This window comes from Coenobita brevimanus, chromosome 23 (assembly GCF_032717465.1).
Source record: "Coenobita brevimanus isolate Jiangsu-jjx chromosome 23, ASM3271746v2, whole genome shotgun sequence".
NCBI lineage: Eukaryota > Metazoa > Arthropoda > Malacostraca > Decapoda > Coenobitidae > Coenobita > Coenobita brevimanus.
Window position 1 is genome coordinate 25,109,938 of NC_136976.1, and position 24,355 is coordinate 25,134,292.

Consider the following 24,355-nt stretch of genomic DNA (forward strand, 5'->3'; position numbering starts at 1 on the left):
CTTGGAACAAATGTTCCTTGGGCAAATACCCCCAGACTCTCTCTCTCTCTCTCTCTCTCTCTCTCTCTCTCACCTTGATTTTTCTCATTTATTCTTTTTCCTTTTCTGTTCTTAACCATCTATTTTCTTTCTTTACACTTTTTCTCTCATACATTATTCCCCATCACTGTCTAATTTAATTTTACAATTCCGTCCCTTTATTTCTCACCACTTTCTATCTCCTTCCTTAACGTCTCTCTTCCCACCGCCACACCACCAGCAGCCATCACTCTGGAGCATTAGGTACAAAGCCGTAATAAGCCTGAGGGAGCACCGTACCCCAACCACAAGACCCTACTGTGGGGGGAGGGTGGGAGGCGCAACTGGCAGACCGGTGACGGAGTGATTCCTAGGGAAGGGAAGTAGGAGTGGTGCTGGAGGTAGGTAGGTAGGAGGAGGAGGATTACACAGGATTACACAGGAAAGCAAACAGCAACAGACCTTATGGTCCTTTCGAGGCTGCTTGTTAGAGAAAACTATGACTACAAGATCTAACTCTACATGTTGAAGGATAAGGATAGTAAAGCAAGAAGGCTCCCCCCACCACCAAACCCTCCAGGAAAAAGTGAGAAAAACCACCATGCAGCATGGAAAAACTGACATGGAAATTTTATAGGAAACACTGGAAAGGAAAAGTCACATTCTATAATACTTTATCTATAAGCTACCCGATAGAGTAACCTGAAAGAGAAAGTAAACAAATAAAATAATAGTTACGGCATGACATCATAAACCGGTTACATTGAGTTAATGGGAAGAGTGTGGACATAACGTGGAAGCTACACACTGCACAGTGTGGATGTTTAGGGGTGGTGCAGCAGCCTTGCCTGGCGCTTTTAAGGTAGGCAGCAGTCAATCAGGCAATAGCTCCGTTTGCTCCACTGAGACAAGGAACTCTCCCATGTGGGACAAGTACACAAGTTTCATCCTGAAGCAGTGACCCCTGGTACATTAAAAAAATCCCGATGGTGGTCACTTGACTAACATGGACCCTCAGTGATCCACAGCCCATCACAGGTCGAAAGTAAGAGTAGTGACCGTTAACTCAGGGTTATCTGTGCAGATCCTAATCTGTGCTTATATTGCTTTCTTTGCACTGGGGAGATTGAAAAGTATACAGGACGGGTGTCTTAGATAAAAGGGGACTGCACAGTGCACAGTGTGGATGTGCAATACACAGAGTGGATGTTTAGGGGTGGTGCGGCAACCTTTCCTGGAGCTTTTTAGGTAGGCAGCAGTCAATCAGGCAATAGCTCCGTTCACTCCACTGAGACAAGGAACTCTCCCATGTGGGACAAGTACACAAGTTTCATCCTGAAGCAGTGACCCCTGGTACATTAAAAAAATCCCGATGGTGGTCACTTGACTAACAGGGACCCTCAGTGATCCACATCCCATCACAGGTCGAAAGTAAAAGTAGTGACCGTTAACTCAGGGTTATCTGTGCAGATCCTAATCTGTGCTTACTGTATATTACCTCATTTGCTTTGGGTAAATCGAAAAACGTATAATGACGTGACGTGACGCTATGTTAAGTTTACGGGGTGTCCTGTAGACACGAGGGGACTGCACAGTGTGGATGTTTAGGGGTGGTGCGGCAGCCTCGCCTGGCGCTTTTAAGGTAGGCAGCAGTCAATCAGGCCCTAGCTCCGTTCACTCCACTGAGACAGGGAACTCTCCCATATGGGACAAGTACACAAGTTTCATCCTGAAGCAGTGACCCCTGGTACATTAAAAAAATCCCGATGGTGGTCACTTGACTAACATGGACCCTCAGTGATCCACAGCCCATCACAGGTCGAAAGTAAGAATGGTGACCGTTAACTCAGGGTTATCTGTGCGGATCCTAATCTGTGCTTTTATTGCTTTGTTTGCACCGAATAAATTGAAAATGTATAATATCGTGACGCAACACTATGTACGGGTACATTGTTTACGGGGTGTCTTGTAAACTAATGGGGCATGAACTTACATGTACCGTAGCTATAAAAGCAAGTTATTCGGACAGAAAAAGAGTCAGCTGAGGATTTTCGTGCAAATACTTGTCTAATTTGTTTTTGAATGTCTCAATTGAGATACTGTTCACGGTATCTGAGGGTAATCTGTTCCAGATATTTACAACTCTGTTAAAGAAGTATTTTGCTTCGTGGGATTGGAATCGCTTTCCCATGATTTTGCAGCCATTACTTCTGGTTTGACTTGACCGGTCTATATCAAAATATTTATTCATGTCTAAGTTGTCATAGCCCTTCATGATTTTGAAAACTTCAATAAGGTCCCCTCTTAACCTGCTCTTCGTTAGGCTAAATAATTTAAGTTGTTCAAGGCGTTCCTCATATGGTTTGTTTCTAAGTCGTGGTATCATTTTTGTGATTCTTCGCTGAATTTTCTCTAATTTTTCAATGTCCTTTCTGTAGTACGGAGACCAGAATTGCACACAATACTCAAGATGGGGGCGCACTAGCGAGTTGTACAAGGCAAGTATGACTTTTTCCGATTTAAACTCGAAAGTTCTTCCAATAAAACCCACTAGCTTGTTTGCAATTTTAACCACATCGGTACACTGCTTGCTTGGTTTTAGGTCATTTGATATTATCACACCAAGATCCTTTTCACTGTCTGTACTTGATAACTGAATATTGTTCATTTTGTAATTTGCATGGACATTGTTACTTCCAGTATGAAGTACTTTACATTTTTCTGTGTTGAATTTCATTTGCCATTTTTCTGCCCTGCTTGCTAAAGTATTAAGGTCATTTTGTAACTGCTGCCACTGTAATTTTGAAGTGACTATACTGGTTACTTTAGTATCATCTGCAAATTTGGATACTTTGCAATTTAGACCCTCATCAATGTCATTTATATAAATAATAAAAAGTATCGGTCCAAGTACTGAGCCTTAGGGAACGCCACTGATCACATTACGCCATTTGGATTCCTTTCCGTTTATCACAACTCGCTGTTTTCGGTCTGACAGCCAGTCTTGTAACCATTTTTGCGTCTTTCCTTTTATTCCATGTGCTTCTATTTTTCTCATGAGACGCTTGTGAGGGACAGTGTCAAATGCTTTCTGAAAGTCGAGGTAAATTATATCTACTGCTCTTGAGTCATCGTATGATTTGTAAACATCATGGAAGAAGTCCAGTAAGTTAGTTAAGCATGAACGACGATGTCTGAATCCATGTTGCGAGTCTTTAATTATATTATTTTCTTCTAGATAATTAACTATTTTATCTCTTATGATTTTTCCATTAACTTGCACACTACTGATGTTAAGCTGATTGGTCTGTAATTTCCTGGAGTGCGACTCATTTCCTTTTTTGAAAATTGGTGTTACATTTGCTAGTTTCCATTTGCGTGGAACTTTCCCAGTACTTAATGATTTATTGAATAAGACAGAGAGTGGCAGCAGTAACTCATGTTTTGCTTCTTTGAGAATTCTCGGTGATATTTTATCGGGGCCAGGGGTTTTGTTTATGTCCGTACTATTTATGGCTGAAAGGATATCATTATTATGGATAGCATAGTTACTAAGGACTTTGCTATTTGCTTGGTTTGTGGGTAACAGTAGGTTTCTGGTGGTGTTTTCTACTGTAAAAACAGACGCAAAGTAATCGTTAAGAATGTTTGCCATTTCGACCTCATTTTCAGTGTGTTTGCCATTGTTTGTTTCTAGAGGACCTATTGATGTAGTCATAACCTTTTTCTTTCTAATGTAACTGTAAAATTCTTTAGTATTTGATTTGCACGTATTAGCAATGTGGATCTCTAGTGCTCTTTTGCTTTGTTTAATAAGTCTTTTCGATATGCGGCGTAGATTATCATATTGTAATTTATCATCATTATTTTGTGTAGCTTTATATTTATGGTATGCCTGTTTTTTGGCTATTAAGTTACTTTTTATTTCACTGGACCACCACTTTGGTTTACTATTTCCAGCTGGACGTCTGTTACGTAGTGGCACACATGACTTTACCACTTCATTAAATTTCTCGGTGAATATTTCCCATGCTTGGTTTATGTCATCGGTTTCAGACATTTGATTCCAATCTGCAGTTGCAAGTAGCGCTCTGAGCCTGTTGAAATTAGCTCTACGATAATCTGGGACCTTTTCTTTGCTCTCCGTTTCTTTTACTTTTTCAGTAGTAATATTAAACTGTATAATTCGATGATCACTGGAACTAAATTCAGGTCCTATTTCAACGTTGTTGACTAGGTTATCATTTGTAGTCAAGATGATGTCTAGGATATTGTTTCCTCTCGTTGGGTATTGTACGTGTTGGGAAAGGGCGCTTTCTTGAAGATTCGTATAAAGCTCTTGTCATGAGTGTGCCTTCAGTGGTTCACCCCACTTTGTTACCGGTAGATTAAAGTCTCCAAAAATTACGCTATCCTCTTGACAACAAATTTCTGCAATTTGATCATAAAGTTTTTCATCTGTCTCAGTTGACTGTGCTGGAGGACGGTAGATGAGACATATATTTATTTTGTGTGAATTAATACTTAGCTGAACATAACTGGCATCTATGTTGGTAATACTGGGTTTGGATAGCACAAGGGGATGGAGACTAGTTTTCACATATAGTAAAACACCGCCACCAGCTCGATGTGGTCGCTCACAGCTGAAAATATTGTACCCTGTTAGTGAGTATTCCGCTAGAAAGTCACGGTCAAATGTGTTAATCCAGGACTCTGTGATGCCAATGATGTCATAATTTTCTAGGTAAATTAGAGATTCTAAATCCTCAAACTTGTTACGTAGACTACGTGCGTTAGCATAGCAGACTCTAATTCCGTTCCGAACAGTTGGTGATCTGACTTTGTGGGTATTTACGTTAAGGTTACTGTTCCTGGACGTGCCGCGTTTTTTTATCTGAAGAGGGCGACTTTATCGTGTAGAAGTCTACCTAGCCGTGCCGCTCCTACTGAGTTCAAATGGAGACCATCTTTCTGGAATAGAGTATGTTGCTCGTAAAACTGGTCCCACAGATTGACAAAGTCGACTCCCTCTTGCGTGCAGAGAGATTTGAGCCGGTTATTTGTGCTGAAGGCCTTATCATAGAAACTATTTTCTGCCTTGATCCTTGGGAGTATACCAGATATTATCACATTAGTGGACTTAGTTTTGAATCGTTTGATCATTTCATGATACTTTGCTAGCAATTCCTCTGATCTATTGCGCTTCAGAGGAGGAGAAGGAGGAGGAGGAGAAGGAAGAGGAGGAGAAGTAGCAGGGGGTGGGAAGGAAGACAAAGATGAGGAAGAGAAGGAGGAAAAACGTCAGAAGAGAAAGAGAAACAAGGCGAGAAGGGTACAGACATTTGGCTAAGAGAGGAAGACTGAGAAAGCAAAGAGAAGATAACTAGGAAGGATAATGAAGTCACAACTGAGGAACAACAAAAAATGCAGAATGAAGGAAGGAATGGAAGAGAAGGAGTATGGGAAGGTGAGACTCGATAGGAGAAGAAAAACGATGAAGTTTAGAAGGTCAGAATGAATAGTTGAGGGTGAGAGGGAGGGGGGAATAGGACAAATGGAGAAAAGGAAGAGGAGAGAACAACGAGAAAAAGGAATAAATTAAAGTAACCTATTGGCCGATGGCGAGGTTATCTGCTGGAAAAAAAAAAAAACGCGAATTCTACTAAGACAACCAACGTGTAAGAGAAATGGATATAAAAGACAAAGGCTTTCCCCCAACCACCACACCATCCGGTCAAAACCTCAAGAAAAAAAAAAACACCATGATCGTTAGAAAGAACAAGCATGGAAATTTTTAGTTGCAAGGCAAAATAGGTATACCGATACACTGTGTAATCTGTATATAGTCTATAGATCTCTAAAGGAAAGGGAATACACAATCGTTGAATGTTCTCACTATGAAACAAACGACTCAGTATCGACTGCATACATTTTAACCTGGAAATAACACCATTCATTTAGTTATAGTGTATAGTCTTAAAATATTTGTCTACCCGAATTTTAAACTTATCACTGGTTTTTGCACTTGCTACTCCTCCTGGTACCGTAGCCTATTCCATTTTTCCAGTACACGAATATTAGTTTTAGTTTTGCATCTCTTGATTTGGAGTTTTATTTTTTTATTTCAAGTCATGGTATCATTATGTTTTTTGAACAGATTCTCATATCCAACATCGCTGAATCTGTTAAGAAATTTAAACACATATTAGACCTTTTTTTTTTTTTTTAAGGGAAAACGTATTTAATTCGTTAGTTGTTTTTCGTACGCTAAATTTCGCAGAGATGGGCTCTTCATTGTGCCTCTGCATTGCTCTCTTTCAAGTCTGTCTTCGTCCATAATAAGGTATGGGGACCAGTGCTGCACACGGCATTCTAGATGAGGTCCAACTAATGACGTATAAAGCTTGAAGATTACATAGGGCATTTTTATGCCTGAAGTTCTTTGCGATGCAGCCGATCATTCTGCTTGCCTTGTTGCTGGTTGCGATACACGGTTTTGAGTTTCTGAGGCCATTACTGATAATAAATCCAAAAATGTTCTCGTTTACTTCCGTCAGTGGGGTATCGAACGTGTGATATTCATATTTATTTATTTTATTTTATTTTTTTTTTGACACCAAAGTGCATTACTCTCCCCTTATCTACATTAAATTTTATTTGACATTTTTCACTCCAGTTTATAAACTTTTCCAGGTCGTTCTGTATAGACTTAGAGTGATAGTCTACTTTCGTAAGTACTTTACTGCCGTTCTTCGTGGCATCTGCACATTTCGCTCCCTTAGAAACGAGTCCACTTTCTAGAACATTGATATAAATAGTGAAAAGAACTGGTCCTAGAGTTCACGCCGGAGGACTCCACTTGTAACTTCTAGACAGTCTGATGATTTGCGATTTACCACTACACGTTGCCTGCGATTCGTTAACCAATCACCAACCCATGAACAAAATGTGTTAGAGAGGCCTTTTAGTTTTTCTAGTAGTCTGTGATGGGATACCTTATCAATACCTTATCAAACGGTCTGGGTAAATGACTTCAGGCGGTATCTGATGTCATCTACCTACACTTCCCTAAACAACAACTAAATACGGGGGAATAATAAAAAAAAGATATATGGCGAGGGTTTTTACTCCATTTATAGTAGTAGTAGTAGTAGTAGTAGCTGTAGTAGTAACAGTAGTAGTAGTAATGGTAGTTGAATAACCCGGTTTGTCTGGCCGACCAGTCCCAGCAGTCACAGGCAAGCAATCGTCCTGGCAGTGTTATCCTATGCAGTGAGCCAATATTCCCTTGCAATGGACAGTGTCTCACCACAGCGAGGACCGGAAAAGTGTGAAGGTGTGGTTCCTGGATGGGCGCCGCGTTTGCGTCCCTCCACCTAGTTTACAAGGCACCATAGCAGGCTCCACTTCACAATGTGATCTGAATAATGGTTTTCAACCAGTGTTATAAATGGTTTTCAAGGTTATAGGAAATCATTAGGTTCGTCACTCCGTGTAGATTAACATTAGGAAAAAATGGGCAATGCTACGAGTACATTACATGAATAGATGATGGTACCAACTACCTACCACTGCGTTCATTCGTAAAACAATTCAGAGCAGTGATACATGCGACCAAGCAGATGGCGAAATCACAGGAAGAAATAAGCAACTCTCGTGTCCATCTTTTACTTGGCCTAAATCTACTGTCTCCCGGTCTTGAATGCTGAGCTATAGCAATAGTAATGCTACAGCACAGTACTAGTCACGAAAAAAATGCTGTGGAAAGAATGAAGAGTCACTTAGTTACCGTAAATGTGATACAAAATATTTAGTCAGCTTTCTAAAGATTCATTCTATGATTTACAATACCTGGAGTAACTCTACGGAGAAACAGCTCTAAGACTAGAGACAGAAAGAAACCTGGAGTAACTCTACGGAGAAACAGTGCTAAGACTAGAGACAGAAAGAATGTCTTATCGTCGTTACACCTCATGTGTTTATGTTTCAGTGGAACCAAGGTCGGCCTGAAGAAGAGATAGAATGTTATTATCAGGATACATTGTTTTTCCCTTCCCTTGTTTTCACACATTCTGTGTTTTTCACATCCTTGTTTTTGGCTACCTATAACTTTCCATGCAGTGTAGTCTTACCCCTTGAAAGGAGCTGCCTCGTAAGGGCCAACCTGTTGCTGCAGCCATGTTGATATGTTGTTTGTTCATCTCCAGACGATTATTTCTAGCTTAATATACACTTTTCAAGCTGAAGGCGTTTGGCAGAGTCTTCAGTAACTTCTTTATGAGACTACTTTCCCCACCAAAATATCACCTGGTGTATGCAAAATATGGACTACGAAGAGATGTCTAACTGAAGGGGTTAATAAAAAAACTGGTGTGGGGCCCTACCACATTTGCAATTCCATACGTTTAAGCTTGTCTGGGCTTTTAGACATCGGATTACCGTAGCTTCTGTGTGAAGCTGTATTAATCTGATCTCCAGTATCACATAAAACATATTTATTAAGCAACAGAGTAACACAGTACTACAGTGTAACTTAGTTGGTACTCACCCTTGTAACTTTAATCACCTCCTCCACAACGAAAAAACGGTCGACCACCCAGCACAACACAGATTATCTCAGCAACATTAACCTAACATTGCACTTCATAAGCAAATTCATAATCACATAACAACTCTAGCCCAGAGAAACCTTTATTTCGATGGCATTGTTCACGAACCACCATCAGACCCCAACCCCTCAGAGACTACCCTACCAAGAGAGATAGGATAATGCTTACCCATGCTGCAGTGTAGTCACTATCCCTGCGTGTTACAGTGCCAAGTGAAAACACAACTCATAAACAATCCACTATGCCCACAATGCAGTGTTACTCCTCCAACCCCTCCCCCCCCCCCTCATACACATACCAAAACGCAATTACCAAACGTCATGTACCACACTGTTATACACAATCTGTCAAAATAATCTTCACAAAAGACCTCTGGGAGCTACCGGTTTCCTGTCGTCTACTAGGTTCACATCATGGATAGCCAATGGCTGCAACAACAACAGCAACTTTGTCTTAGTGTTACCAGCGCTGTATGATAAATGGTTTCATATTCATTTGCCTAACGGGAGAAAGGAGGTGGAGTTTATAAAACATCCACTCCTCATACCTAAAACCCATAGTACTTATCTGCCTAAATGTCCCTTGTGAAATCGATGGCATAAATTTATTTTAACTGAATGCATAAAGAATCTTTCATACTTTCTGTTACTAAGGGTAATTATGTCTTAAAATAAAGTTATATATTCATAATACTGTTTTCTTCCACCTTTTTGTCAATATAACTTGTGCTGGTAGGTTATTTAGCAATTCACTGATTATCATTTCCACGTCCACTGAGTATTGTAAAGGTCCATAACACTACTCGTATATACTGTACAGTCATATCATTTTTCTATCCTATATTTATGTCACCTTCCTTCTAGTTTTATAGTGTAGAAGTAATGAGAGTTCCAGCAAGAGTGCTGAAATTAACAAGGAAAGCGGAGCCAAGAAGATTAAAAAGAGTACAAGAAGCGTAACATTAGTGAGATTAAGGAGAAAAGTCTGACCTAATAAGACAGGTTAAGTGAGCAGCTTGATTACTGAGATAAAGGAGTAAGGTTGGAATAAGGAGGGTTTGTGTGTGTGTGTGTGTGTGTGTGTGTGTGTGTGTGTGTGTGTGTGTGTGTGTGTGTGTGTGTGTGTGTGTGTGTGTGTGTGTGTGTGTGTGTGTGTGTGTGTGTGTGTGTGTGTGTGTGTGTGTGAGAGAGAGAGAGAGAGAGAAAGAGAGAGAGAGAGAGAGAGAGCCATCATAATGACTTAACAAAGAACCAAAATCAATAACACCGTTAAGACTTACAAACCTCCACTATAAACCCAGTGTTTAAGCTATATCAAGAACGGATGGGGACTGGAGACAAATTCCGGTCGGATTAAGACTGACAGACCGACAGATGAGAGGGGATCCAGGGAAAGAATTCGAGAAAGATGTAGGGCAGACAGGATTGGAAGGGGCGAGCGATCCGAGTGGATCTTAGTTTCCTCTCCTGTCCGGGTCCCTAAACTAGAAATGAATCTGGTCTGTTGTGTTTGCTCCCTATGCCTCGCCATCACAGTGTAGCCGGGGAACACACACACACACACACACACACACACACACACACACACACAATTTATCTATCTATCATTCTACCTATCTATCTATTGATTTATGTCTATATCTATCTATCTATATCTATCTATCTATATCTATATATATATATATATATATATATATATATATATATATATATATATATATATATATATGGGGCGCTCACCATCCACTCATTCAATGTAGTGCTGCTTTGGGTGTCTGCCTTTTCCTCTCTTCCTTCCTTCCTCCTCTGTCTTTCTTTCCTTCATTCTATCCTTTTCCTTCTGTCTATGGGTGACTCTTCATTGACTGACAATCCAAATGGTGTCCTGTACCCCAAGAAGCCATTTACTACGCTGGGTGGTAACCATATAACCAAATTATGGCGTCTGGTGGTTTGGTGATTAACTGAGGCGCTCCAATCGGATTGAGCAGGTATAGGTTTACATTCAAGGGGTGGCTGGTGTTTCTTGCTCACATAATGCCACTCAGGGATGTGTGAGGCTGGTCACTCTCATCTTAAATGTCAGGACCAACTTGCCTAGCCCTGGGATCCTACTCTCCTCATGGGGCAACATAGGACTCGAAGATAAATGGATATATATATATTATCCCCTGGGGAAGGGGGGATAGAATACTTCCCCAGTATTCCCTGCTTGTCGTAAGAGGCGACTAAAAGGGACACTTTTATCAACATTTTTTTTGCTCTCTTTCTTTCCCTTGTACTTTGTCTGTCTAAACCCTCTGCATTTTACTTTCATTTAGTTAATTTCCTCTCTCCACTGTCTGGTTCCTGCGAGTCACTGGCACTGGCTCCAAGGTAAAATATTTTTCTGCCTAAGAAATCTTGATGAACTCTGGTCACGAAGCAATGGCCCTCGGTTCCGTGCAGCCCTTAAGTGGGCAGAGGGTGCTAAGAATCCCACGGTGTAGAAATAAGTTTATACATCCAAAAAGAACCTTAAGAATAGGAAACTGGAATGTTCGAACTCTCAATCAGGCTGGTAAAATGGAAGAACTTATTTCAGTGTTCAAGGAATACAAGAAGGATATTTGTGTTCTTACAGAAACGAGGTTGCTTGGAGTTGATAAAATGAATTTGGAAGATGGTATTACTATGTTGGTTTCTGGTAGGAGTGATGGAAATCATTACCAAGGAGTAGGGTTACTGCTGAGTAGAGATGCTTGTAAGGCAGTATGTGAGTTTGAACCAATTAATGAGCGCTTCCTTTATGTTCGTTTAAAATCTGACCATGGTAATATCAGTATGGTTGTAGGGTACGCTCCGACAAATGGGGCTGCTGATGAAATGAAGGATGACTTTTATGAGAAGCTGCAGAATGTAGTGAATAGAGTGGCAAGACATGATGTGTTAGTTTCCATTGGTGATTTTAATGCGATTGTTGGCAGTAGTAGGGAGGGCTTTGAAGATTGTATGGGTAGGGAGGGTGTTGGTATAAGAAACGAAAATGGGGTGCGATTTCGAAGCTTTTGTTTGTCAAATGACCTTATAATTGGTGGAACTATCTTTGAGCTTAGAAAAATACATAAAACTAATTGGATTTCACCATGTGGTATGTATTGTAATCAGACTGACCACATTGCAATTAGCAGAAGGCATAGGGGTTATTTGCAAGATGTTTGCGTAAGGAGGGGGGGCAGATATAGGTAGTGATCATCAACTTGTTGTGACAAAGATTACAATAAAACTTAAGAGAAACATTAATGGTAATTGTAAAGGAGGTAAGAATTATGATGCTGATGAGCTGAGAACTGATGAGAACACGAGGGAAAAGTTTCAGTGGGAATGTAGGAACAGGTTTCTAGTCCTGCAGACTTTGATAGAATCTGAAGACAATGATGATAATCAAATGTGGAGAGAGGTAAAAGAGGTTTTGCATGAGAGAGCTAAGGTTGCTATTAAGAAGAAGGGAAAAGCGAGAAGGAAAAAGTGGATGCCTGGTGAAACATGGATTGCAATTCAGAAAAGGAAAGAGGCGAAGTTAAGAAGTGAAGAACATGTTGATGGCCAGGTAGTTGAAGTACTTAGAGCAAAGTACTGGAGTTTACATTCTGAAGTAAATAGACTCGTTAGACGTGATGAGAGGAGGCTATATGATGAAAAGGCAACAGAGACAGAAATTAAATTAAGTAAAAATGACGGTCAGAGCACAAGAGCAGCGTATCAGGCCATAAAGGAGTTAACTGGGACTGAAAAGAGAAGGATGGAAATACCTGTACGAGATAGAAATGGTAACTTGATGACTAAAGATTTGGATATAAAAGGAAGGTGGAAAGAGCATTTTGAATCTCTTCTAAATAGACCAATCCCAGCCGAAAAGGACATTTTGCCAGCCGAGAGAGATTTACAGATAGAAAAAGGGGATATAACCTTGGAAGAGGTAGCAAAATCTATAAAGGCATTAAAGAATTTTAAGGCCCCAGGAGAGGATGGAATATTTCCTGAAATGCTTAAGGTGGAAAATGATGAGCTGATGAATGCGCTTTTGAAACTTTTTAATGTGGCTTAGGATAATGGTGGAATTCCAGAAGAGTGGAAAAATGGAGTGATTATAAAAATACCAAAAAGGGGAGATTTAAGTATGTGTGGCAATTGGAGGGGGATAACTTTGACACCTGTAGTTGCAGAAGTCTTTTCCAAAATCTTGTTGAACAGAATAGAGCCAGTAATTGATAAAATTTTAAGAGAAGAATAAAGCGGGATTTAGAAAGGGTCGAGGTTGTAATGATCAGATTTTTACTGTAAGGCATCTAATGCAACAAGCTAATGAGATGAAAATGCCACCTAGTATGTGTTTTGTGGATTTTGAAAAGGCGTTTGATAGTGTTTTACGTGGAGGTATGTTGAAAATTATGAGATTCTATGATATACCAGAAAAGTTTGTAAATATTATTAGAAGCCTGCATGAAGGTACTTTTTGTAAAGTAATGTTAGGTGGTTCTTTGAGTGATCCATTTGAAGTTAGGTCAGGAGTGATTCAAGGAGGAGTTCTTTCGCCATTGCTGTTTGTTTTGGTTATGGATTATGTTATGAGAAAGGTTGTAAGGAGAACAGGTGCAGAATTAACTGGAAAGAAAATAAGAAGCTGATGGATCTGGACTATGCTGATGATATTGTACTGATTTACGGAAATGTTTACGAGATGCAGAGGGTGCTTGATTGTCTGGTGGAGGAAGAAGAAAAAGTGGGATTGGTAATAAATTGTGGAAAGACTGAAATTATTAATATGAATGTGGAGAACCAAATCGATTGTGTAATTGGGAATAATGTGGTGAAGAATGTAGACAACTTTAAATATCTGGGATCGATTGTATCATCTAATGGATCATTAAATAATGAAATTGGGGAGAGGATTAGACAAGCTTGGCGAGCTGTTGGAATGTTGAAATCAGTTTGGAATAATAACATGCTTTCGGTACATACTAAAGTGAAACTTTACAAGTCCATGGTTAGACCAATTATAATTTATGGGCATGAATCATGGTACAGTACAATTGCAACGGATCAGAAAGTATTAGGATATGAGAATAAAATACTGAGAAGGATTCTTGGGGTAAAGTGGCAAGACAGAGTTACAAATGAAAGAGTAAGGGATATTACGAGAGTGGAACCAGTTAATGAATATGTGAGACTGTCTCGCTGGAAGTGGCTGGGGCACATATATAGAAAAGAAGGCAGTTTAATACAGGATGTGCCAGAGTGGACTGCTAGAGGAAGAAGAGGTAGAGGTAGGCCGAGGGAAACCTGGTTGAGGACAATGAAAAGAGAAGCAGGAGAGGAGTGTTTGTGGGACCTGAAGGAGATGGCAAGAGACAAATATTGGTGGAGAGAGTTCATCGAGGCCCTATGCATCCCGTGGAGTGCCACAGGAAATATGTATATATATATATATATATATATATATATATATATATATATATATATATATATATATATATATATATATATATATATATATATATATATATATATATATATATATATATATATATATATATATATATATATATATATATATATATATATATATAGGGTGCCTCTGTGGTACAGTGGTCAAGTGTGCGTTTCGCATGCTGGTGAGCGTGGGTTCGCCTCCCGCCAGAGTTGTAAAAACTTTGGGAAGCGTCACCAAGCCACTTGCTATTTTGGCGGACACAAGGGGTGCTGTGGTTGAACCAGTGTCGCATACTAGTATGCTTGCACCCAATCGGCTTAAGGCGGGCCGATTACACTTGGTTCACAGACTACACACACATCCAAAGCCATTACAACACTACAATCACATTCGCAAGCACTTCTCACCCTACATGCAGTCTACCAGACAGCCTAAGCCACTGGGTAGAGATACATTGGCTGTATCGTCCCTGCTTCGGTAGGGATAGGCCGGTCCTGCAGTGGACCTCAACGGCTGATGATATATATATATATATATATATATATATATATATATATATATATATATATATATATATATATATATATATATATATATATATATATATATATATATATATATATATATATATATATATGAATAATGGTTTCAATGTACCCTAGTGGGCAGGACGTGTGTTTTACACATGTCTACACAGTGCTAACACTAGGAGTGACTGAGTTTACCGTCACCGCCTGCTGATCAGGACTAAACTGTTCAGGAACAATGTGGAGGATAATCCCTGAGGAAACAATATGGTCGACGTCGTAAACCATGCAATTTCATTTGAAGTACAGTCATTAACATCTCTCCTTGTCTATAATTATCGGAATTTAATACTGAACATATTCAGGTTTAATTAATGTCAGTCAGAAGACAAACAAATGATAAAACAATGTCACGTAATTGCAATTACCCTTAATTTCAGAGGGGACAAATTATCCTTTCTGCTCTGCCTGCCGCCAGATAACATCGGACCTGATAAGGACCTTCGGAGGTTAGAGAGTTAAGATACTGCCTCAGTTTAACATCTAAACCTTGGGAACAACTCATATTTTATTTTAGCTAACCGAAGACTTATTGACTTTCAAGTATGAAACCTACCGAGGTCTGGTAGTTAAATGTAAAATGAATCTGATGGACTGTAATAGTTGTGTCCCCCCCCCCTTGTGGCGGGGGGGACACAACCTGGCCGCACTATGGGGTGGTACTACTACTCTGCGGCCAGGCTGTGTTAGGAAGGATACTGCCACCGTATTCCCTGCGTGTCGTAAAAGGCAACTAAAAGGGGCGGGGTGAGGGGACTAGGGACCCCCTCCTCTGTTTTTTAGTTCCTAAAAAGAGACAGGCCAGAGAAAGGGATGGGGGATGGAGTTATCCCCTTACCCTGAAGATTGGGTCTATGAATGTGCGTGGATGTAGTACAATTGAGGCTAAAAGGGAGGAGATTGGGAGAATGTTTGTGAGAAGAAAGTTGGATGTGTTAGCTTTGAGTGAAACGAAGATGAAAGGGAAGGGGGAATCTATGTTTGGAAGTGTGAATGGAAGATTGTCAGGTGTTGATAGAGGAAGGGCAAGAGAAGGTGTGGCCTTGTTAGTGAGTCCGGAAGTACAGCAGTGTGTGATTGAATGGAAGGAGGTGTCATCGAGACTGATGTGGGTGAAAGCGAAATTTGAACGTGAGTTGTGGGTGTTTGTGAGTGCATATGGGCCTGGTAGTGAAAGGGATGAACAAGAGAGGGAGTCTTTCTGGAATGATGTTGATGAGTGTCTGCAGAGTTTTGGAGCGAATGTGAATGTGGTAATGATGGGAGATCTGAATGCTAGAGTGGGAAATGTAGCAGTTGAAGGCGTAGTTGGTATGCATGGTGTGCCTGGAAGAAATGAAAATGGGGAACGAATGATAGCGATGTGTGTTGAGCGAGAGATGGTGATTGGGAATACGCTGTTTGAGAAGAAAGATATTTATAAGTATACATGGGTGAGACAGGAGGGTGGAAGGGTTGTTGATAGAGCCTTGATGGACTATGTGGTTGTGTCTAGGAATGTAATAGGAAGATTGTTGGATGTGAGAGTTCTGAGAGGGGAGGGTGGAGGTATGTCTGACCACTACCTGGTGGAGGGAAAGTTAAGAGTAGGTAAGAGATGGGTGAGAGCTAGGAGGGTTAGGTGTGGCAGGGAGGTTTTGAAAGTGAGTGAGTTGGATAAAAGAGAGAAAAAGATCGAGTATCAGGAGAAATTGAGAGATGAGTGGAACGTAGTGAAAGATCGGGAAAATGGCAGCGTGGAGGAGGAATGGCAGTTGTTTAAGAGTGCTGTGGTGGGGCATGCAAAAGAGGTGTGTGGTGTGAGACGTGTGGGTGGTGGTGTAAGAAAAGGAAGTGAATGGTGGTGCGAGGAAGTAAGTATGGCTGTGGCTGAGAAGAGACGTGCATATGAAGTGTGGCTGCAGAGGAAGGATGAGATGTCATATGAAAGGTATAAGGAAAAGAGGAATAGAGCGAGAAGGGCTGTGCGTGATGCTAAAGTGGCAGCAGATGAGAGGTGGGGTAGGCGGCTGACAGAGAATTTTCAACAGAATAAGAAAATGTTTTGGAAGGAGGTGAAAAGGGTGCGAAAGGGAGAGTCTGGGAAGGAAGAACGAGTAAAAGCAGAGGATGGAAGGATGTTAATTGAGATGGATGCAGTAAGGAAGAGATGGGCAGAGTATTTTAAAAAGATTGTTAAATGTAGAGGAGGAAAGGGTGGCTGAGATTGTGGCAGATAGAAGGGTGCAAGGAATAAATGTGTTGGGAGAGTTGAATGATTCTTTGATCACGAAGGAGGAAGTGGAGAAGGCAGTAAAGGAGATGAAAACAGGGAAAGCTGCAGGTATGGATGGGTGTGCTGTGGAATGCCTGAAGGGTGGTGGAGTGACTATTGTTGACTGGTTAGTAAGATTATTGAATGTGTGCTTTGAGAAAGGTATGGTGCCAATTGACTGGGCAAGTGCTTGTGTGGTCCCGTTGTATAAAGGCAAGGGTGATAAGTATGAATGTACTAGCTTTAGGGGTATAAGTCTGTTGAGTGTTGTAGGTAAAGTGTATGGTAGAGTGTTAATTATGAGAGTTAGAGAGGGTACAGAGGGAGTGATTAGTGATGAGCAGTGTGGCTTTAGGAGAGGGAGGGGATGCATTGATCAGGTGTTTGCTGTGAGACAAGTGTGTGAAAAGTATTTAGCGAAAGGCAAGGATGTGTTTTGGGCATTTATGGATTTAGAGAAAGCGTATGATAGAATTGATAGGGAGGCTTTGTGGACTGTTTTAAGATTGTATGGACTTGATGGTAGGTTACTAAAAGGGGTGAAAAGTTTTTATGTAAATAGTAGAGCGTGTGTAAGAGTGGGAAATGCTGTGAGTGATTGGTTTCCCGTGAGAGTGGGGCTGCGACAGGGATGTGTGATGTCGCCTTGGTTGTTTAATATTTACATGGATGGTGTTGTAAGGGAGGTGAATGCAAGAGTTTTAGGTGGTCTGAGTCTGGTAAATGTTGATAGAGGAGAGTGGAATCTGAAGCAGCTGCTGTTTGCAGATGATACTGCACTGGTGACTGATTCAGAGGAGAGATTGAGACAGTTGGTAGAGGAGTTTGGAAGGGTGTGTGAAAGGAGGAAATTGAAAGTAAATGAGAATAAGAGTAAAGTGATGAAGTGTACGAGGTTGATAGATGGTAGGGGGATGAATATAGTTTTGAATGGTGAGTTGCTTGAGGAGGTAGATTGTTTTAAATATCTAGGGTCACATGTTGCTGTGGATGGAAGAATAGATGCAGAAGTGAAGTTTAGAATAAATGAAGTAGGAAAGGTGCTGGGAGGAATGAAAAAAGTGTTTAAATGTCGTTCGCTTAGAATGGATGTAAAGAGAAGGCTGTATGAGGGTGTTGTGGTACCGACTGCATTATATGGGGCTGAAACATGGAATATGGGTGTAGCAGAGAGGGAAAGTTTGAATGTAATGGAGATGAGATGTCTGAGGAGTATGTGTGGAGTGACGCGTATGGATCGAGTGCGAAATGATGAAGTGCGAAGGAGAACTGGAGTTGTTCGGGAGATGGCTGGTAGAGTTGAGCAGAGGGTGTTGCAATGGTTTGGGCATATGGAGAGAATGGATAGTGAGCGATTGGTGAAAAAGATAACTAGATCTGATGTGAGAGGTGTAAGACTGAGAGGAAGACCACGAATAGGATGGATGGACTGTGTGAAGAGAGCGCTGGATGCGAGAGGGATGTCTGTTGAGCAAGGAAGAGTGGCTGTGCATGACAGAAATAAATGGAGAGAAATTGTGAATGAATAAGTGATGACGCAGCCCTGAGGGGATATTCTCCCGCATTTGGTCTGATCAGCTAGTCAGGTCAGGTGCGGGTAAGGGGATGGGTCTGTTATGATGTGGCAGGGGTAAACCAGTTCTGCTGTCAGGCCCTGCTGTGGATGTCATTGATTGCATTGCGCAGTTGACCCTTGTGCGGTGTGATGCGGTGAGGATCTGTCCGTTCTCCCCTTTGGGGCTAAGATGCGAATAAATGTGTTTGAATGGATGAGTAAATGGAGAGTGAGTCGTCCTGTCTCGGCTACCTCCCTTTCCTTGGGGGAAGCAGCCTAGGTATATAGACAGATAGATAGAATAATGACTAGGGTGTAGGTTGTTATCCGAGTATCACAACGATGAAAAGGAAATGTATAACAAAGAGATATAAAGTAAAGTAAAAGGAGATCCCCTTAACGCATCTTCCCAGCTCACGAGTTCGCGAATTAATTTCGAAGCACAGGCTCCCCATGTCCATGATTATCTATAATGCATAAAGATTCGGCCTGTTTTGTTTTCCGTCGACAGAACAACCATCCGTCACTTGGCAGCCCTTTCGTGAAACGGACCTCTGAGTTCTTGAATCATTCGTCAGAGGGGTAAATATGCAACGTAGGGAGAGAAAAAGTATGTATGTATGTGTGAGAAGATAGGGAACAGTGAACGGGAGAAGTTTTCGGGGGGATGAACAAAAGTGTGTGTGTGTGTGTGTGTGTGTGAAGGAAACGGAAGAGTGAGCGATAAAAAGTGAGACGGAAATGGAATTATGAGTGAAATAAAGATACGGGTGCGGTGTGAACGTACGGCGAAGTGCGAAATACAGACAAGGGAGTGTGAGATGAGCACAACCCATGAATCTGGTGTCGTTGTTTAGTGGTTTATTCTTGTTACATACAGACGATTTTATCAAGGATAGGTGAGAAGCAAAGTGGTGAAAGGATAAATGAAGCTTATATCTATCCTTACCTTTTCAAAAAGCATCTTGTAAATAAAGCTGTCTAAATGTTGCAAAAATAAACAAAAAAAAGTCCTCTGGTTCGAGCGGATTAAATGATAAACAACCCTAAGATAAGAAGAACAACGGGAAATAAACTGTGTACCATAAAGTAATTAGACTGCAGTTAACGATAATGCTACTGGAAGGAAACGAAAACAATGTGTATGGACGGAATGAGCGTTCATCATTAAATAATGTGTTGCTAGTAATAAAAATGGGTCTCTAGAGAACGATGAATATATAAGCTGAATGTACTTGGTAGGTATGTAACACTCAATTTACGCTGGCGTGCCACAGGGATCAGTTCTGGCGCCAACCCTATTCCTAGTTTACATTAATGATCTCTCATCTGTCACCCACAATCCCATCCACTCATATGCAGATGACTCAACACTACATAGTTCATTCACACTCAGACACCCATTTACAAAGTCTAATATCTCTACCTCTCAACTCAGTACAGCCATCTCCATAAATCAAGACCTATATACGATCTGTGAATGGGGACAAAACAACCTTGTCTCATTTAATGCTAGTAAAACTAAATATATGCAATTTACTAATAGACAGATATTGCCAGATTCGTACATTAACTTCAGTGCTACTAATACTCCCACCTCCAAAAGTATTGAAATTCTCGGCGTCTCACTTAACAGCGCCATCAGCTGGACCTCCCATGTTAGATGACTTACTTAAATCACCTCAAAGAAACTTGGATTATTGTACAGAGTCCGTAACGTCTTCACTGACGAGCAGTTAGCTATAATTTATAAGAGTCATGTGCGCTCTCAGCTTGAATATTGCTCACCCTTGTGGAATGGATGTGGAGAGGTTGCATTAAAACAACTAGACAAAATTCAGAACAAAGCTGTTAGAATTATTAACAACCCTCCCATTACATATAAACTACCTCCCCTACAAGTAAGAAGGAATATTGCCTCCTTTGCATTATTTTACAGATATTTTTATGGCAAATGCTCAGACGAAGTTGCATCCATGGTGCCACCTCTCCATGCCTTCCCTCGTGCTACACGAGCATCTGGTAGCGTTCATGACTGGAATGTCACGCAGCCATACTGCAGAACTTCTGCCAATCAGAATTCTTTCATTCGCCGAACTGCATCTCCCTGGAACTCGCTTTCCCAGAGTTGTTTCCCTCCAAACCCCATCCCACAGCTGTTCAAGTCTAACTGTTACAGATGTTTTATGAACAAAGGACACCAGTAATCTGGTGTATGGATTATTTTTTTTTATTCAGTTGTTTTTCCTTCCTCTGTTCTCTTATTTAACCCGTTCCGAGGTTTTCTGCACCTCCGACATCCCCCAGTCCCGAGGTATTTTCAAAAAATTTTTTTTTGGCTAAAACCTTCGCTTTTGGTGAGAAACATCGAAAATTCATAGAGAAATCGCTCACCTGAGGTTTAAAATACCCAATCCAGGTAGGAGTTCCTCCTTACCTGACTGGGTTTTCTATCATGCTGGCACCAAAGAAAACGAGTTCTATGAGAGCGTAACTATTTTATCCACTCATAAACGGTATTTATTTATTTACTTGGTACGAATGTATATGTAGTATGAGAGTATATTGGTTTTCAAGCAGTAATAAAGGCATTATAAGCATTGTTTCACTCACTAATTAATCACCATACCTGACCTTTTTTTGCCACATTACCTGATCATTATTTCTGGCTGTTTCTTCTTCTAATGCTATGTAAACATTGTCCTCCACATTGTCATCGATTGGGGAATCACTCTGGCCCTGAATATCTTTACTAGCCAGGTCACTGGTAACAGGTGAATTCCCGAGACAATGGCGTGAGGGGGGGAGGGGGGAGGTTATGTGGTGTAAGGCATTGTCCCTGCTTGGCATCTTGAAGAGGAATAGAGGAAGGTGTCCCGTGTATACATACGAAAAATCACACGTGAAAATAGAAAATTGTGTAAATTAGGGACCTTGCAATTGCAGGACGTACCGGTACGTCGCCGGGACTGGCAAATGCAAATCGTTGCAACGTACCCATACGTTGACGGGACGGGGCGGGTTAAAAAATAAATAAATAACACATGGTGGATGAAGTTAACATACATGTGCACCAGGCTCCTGTGTGGGGTGTATGAAATTAACTCACAAGTGCACATCGCCTCTGTGTGGGGGATTTTGCTGGAAGAGTACTTAGTGTACTGGCCTCCGCCTATCGGCTCATATGTCTGAACCCGAGGTTTCCCCTTTTAGTAACTTTCGAAAATACTAATTCTGTTCTTTTTAAGATGCCCCAGACACCTACCGGTCAAGACAAATTACAAGAGAACGATAGGGAAAGTTAAAGAGAGGCGGTGGCTCAATCGGTAGAGAGGTGGCCTGCAGTCCTAACGGACCCAGGTTCGAATCCCGGCTGGGTCAGGGAACAGTTTAAGGATTTGAATTTAATTAAATCAGACTTTTCTGATCTACCAGAAGATCCGCCAACATGTCGTAAAAATACCCCCGCTAATACCAATAAACCAGTCCTGTATAAGACAGCCCTAGCATGTATTCAATATGGACGGTGGGTGTTAGCACCGAAGTGGTGACGTGTAGAGGTGTATGGTATGTAGGAGGACTGCTGGCCCTTGATAGCAGGCTGTGAAGCCTATGCCCAGAGTCGGACACATAAAAAAAATAATAATAAATATCATGAATTATAAGATGGTGTTAAATGAGATTTAGACGGCAAAAGAACAGTGAAAATATAAAGTAAACAAAGAGAAAGCCTGGCATGGCAAATTGAAGTGCATCACACGAACAACAACAGTTTACTCTAAGATGACCAGTGAGATCGTGCATAACATAAATTATAAGATGAAATGTGTAATGATGATAAGACAGCAAAAGAATGACATGAGTATACGTAATAAATGGAAGGACAGTGCCTGACTTAAGATAACAGATAGTCTGTGAAAAAAAAAAAATGCAGAAGAATAACGGCTAAAGTTTACTGCAGTAGTAACACAGAAACTGTAGAAACATAGTTTATATGATGATGTGTGAAGTAAAGATACGACTTCGAAAGAAAGACAAGGGAATAAGTTGAACGTATGGAATGTCTAACAAAAATAATAGGGGAGAGTAAAAGAACAATATGCGAATACCTTGAACCTAATGAGAGTGGCAGATCTAAGGTAACAGCCGAGTTGTGAAGGCTTGGCATAATTACAAAACTATTGTCAATATTTTGAGGTAAATATAGGAAGTGCCTGACTTTGAACAATACATGGCGTAGAAACCACACACAGTGGCAAAAAGCTCGACAGGAGTATGACATGAACGTAGTGGCAGGGCCTGAAATAAAAATCGATGTGTAAAATAACGAAATGAGAGCAAACAACGATCGTCGTTTAAAATGAACTGAAGGCAAATTGACTGCACTAAAATAAGGCAATGTTTGAAATACAGTTTTAATAGCAATAACGTGAAGTGGCTGACCTAAAATAATATGTAGTGTTTGAAAGGATGATACAGCACAAAAGACAAAGATGGAATGTGAGATAACCCAAGGGAATATGATGTAATAACAGGGTAAGCGTGTGAAGCGAAGAGAAGGGTATAGAGACAGATAGTTGAGACGTATGGGTGAGAGAGTGTCAGAGGAGAGTCAAGACAAGGATGAGTGAGAAAGGAACGAGAGAGATGATGTGGGTATGTGAGAGAGGTGTGTGAACGAGACAGAAATGAAAGTGAAGGAGGGAACAAAATGAGCATATAGGAACAAGGGTTAATGAATGAGAGTGAGTGAAATATGTGAGAAAAGACGAGAGTGAATGAAAGGCGAGGGCGAATGATTAAAAACAGAGGAAATGAGTGAGAGGCAAGGTGAAAGAGAGAGAATGTCCAGGTGGGTGAGAAAAGGAGGACGTTAGTAAGTGACAGCGGAACGAAAGTGAATCAGGAATAAAGTGAGTGAGAGAGGAACGAGGAAGGTGAGCAACAGAAAGAAGGACAAAGAGAATGAGAGAGGTGAGTGAGTGAAAGAGAGGGAGATGAGGGTGAATGAGTTAGTGGGAATCGGGAACAAGGATGAATGAGATAGGGACGACCGTGAGACAGGAGCAAGGATGAGTGAGAAAGAAACCAGGGTTAGTGAGAGAGGAGCAGGGGAGTGAGAAAGGAAGGACAGTTCATGAGAGAGGGAGAAGAGTTAGCCACTAATATTTGCCGACTCCCTATTTAGAGTATTCTTGCCACCATGACACTGGTACAAGATTAAGTCCAGCTGAAAGGTTTAGTACTAACTTCCTACCATATTCTCTGTAACAGGGTTTCTTCATTTTAGTAATATTGACTGGTATCGTTAAGAATAAACTACAAACAGACGTCACCGTATTGATAGGTTAATGCATGAGTGGCGAAGGGTTATGATGAGAGAGAGAGAGAGAGAGAGAGAGAGAGAGAGAGAGAGAGAGAGAGAGAGAGCAGGATGGATGGAAGGGAGAGAGAATAAGGAGAACGAGAAAGGGAGAATGGGAGAGAGGAGGGAAGGATAAGGGGAGAGGGAATGGGGAGTGGGAGGGAGGGAGTATGAGAGGGACAGAGAGAGGGAGGGAAGGAGGGGGAGGGGGAGGAGAGACCAGTTTTCTTCACATATAAAAGAAATGTCAGCGTATATAAACTTTGGCTGAATGGAAGGATTAATAACAATATTCACAGAATATCGTCCCTAGATAAGTAAATAGCTAATGAGGTGGAGAACATGTGATGTTGTAGTCGTCAGCACAAATTCGCTGCAAGCCTGCTCGTGTGGCGTGGTTGTTTTGTCTGGCAACAATGTATAGGAATTAGTTGCCACACAGGCTTTTATACGCTTTAAAGACGTGTTTGTAAGAGTTAGTGCTATAAATCGCCC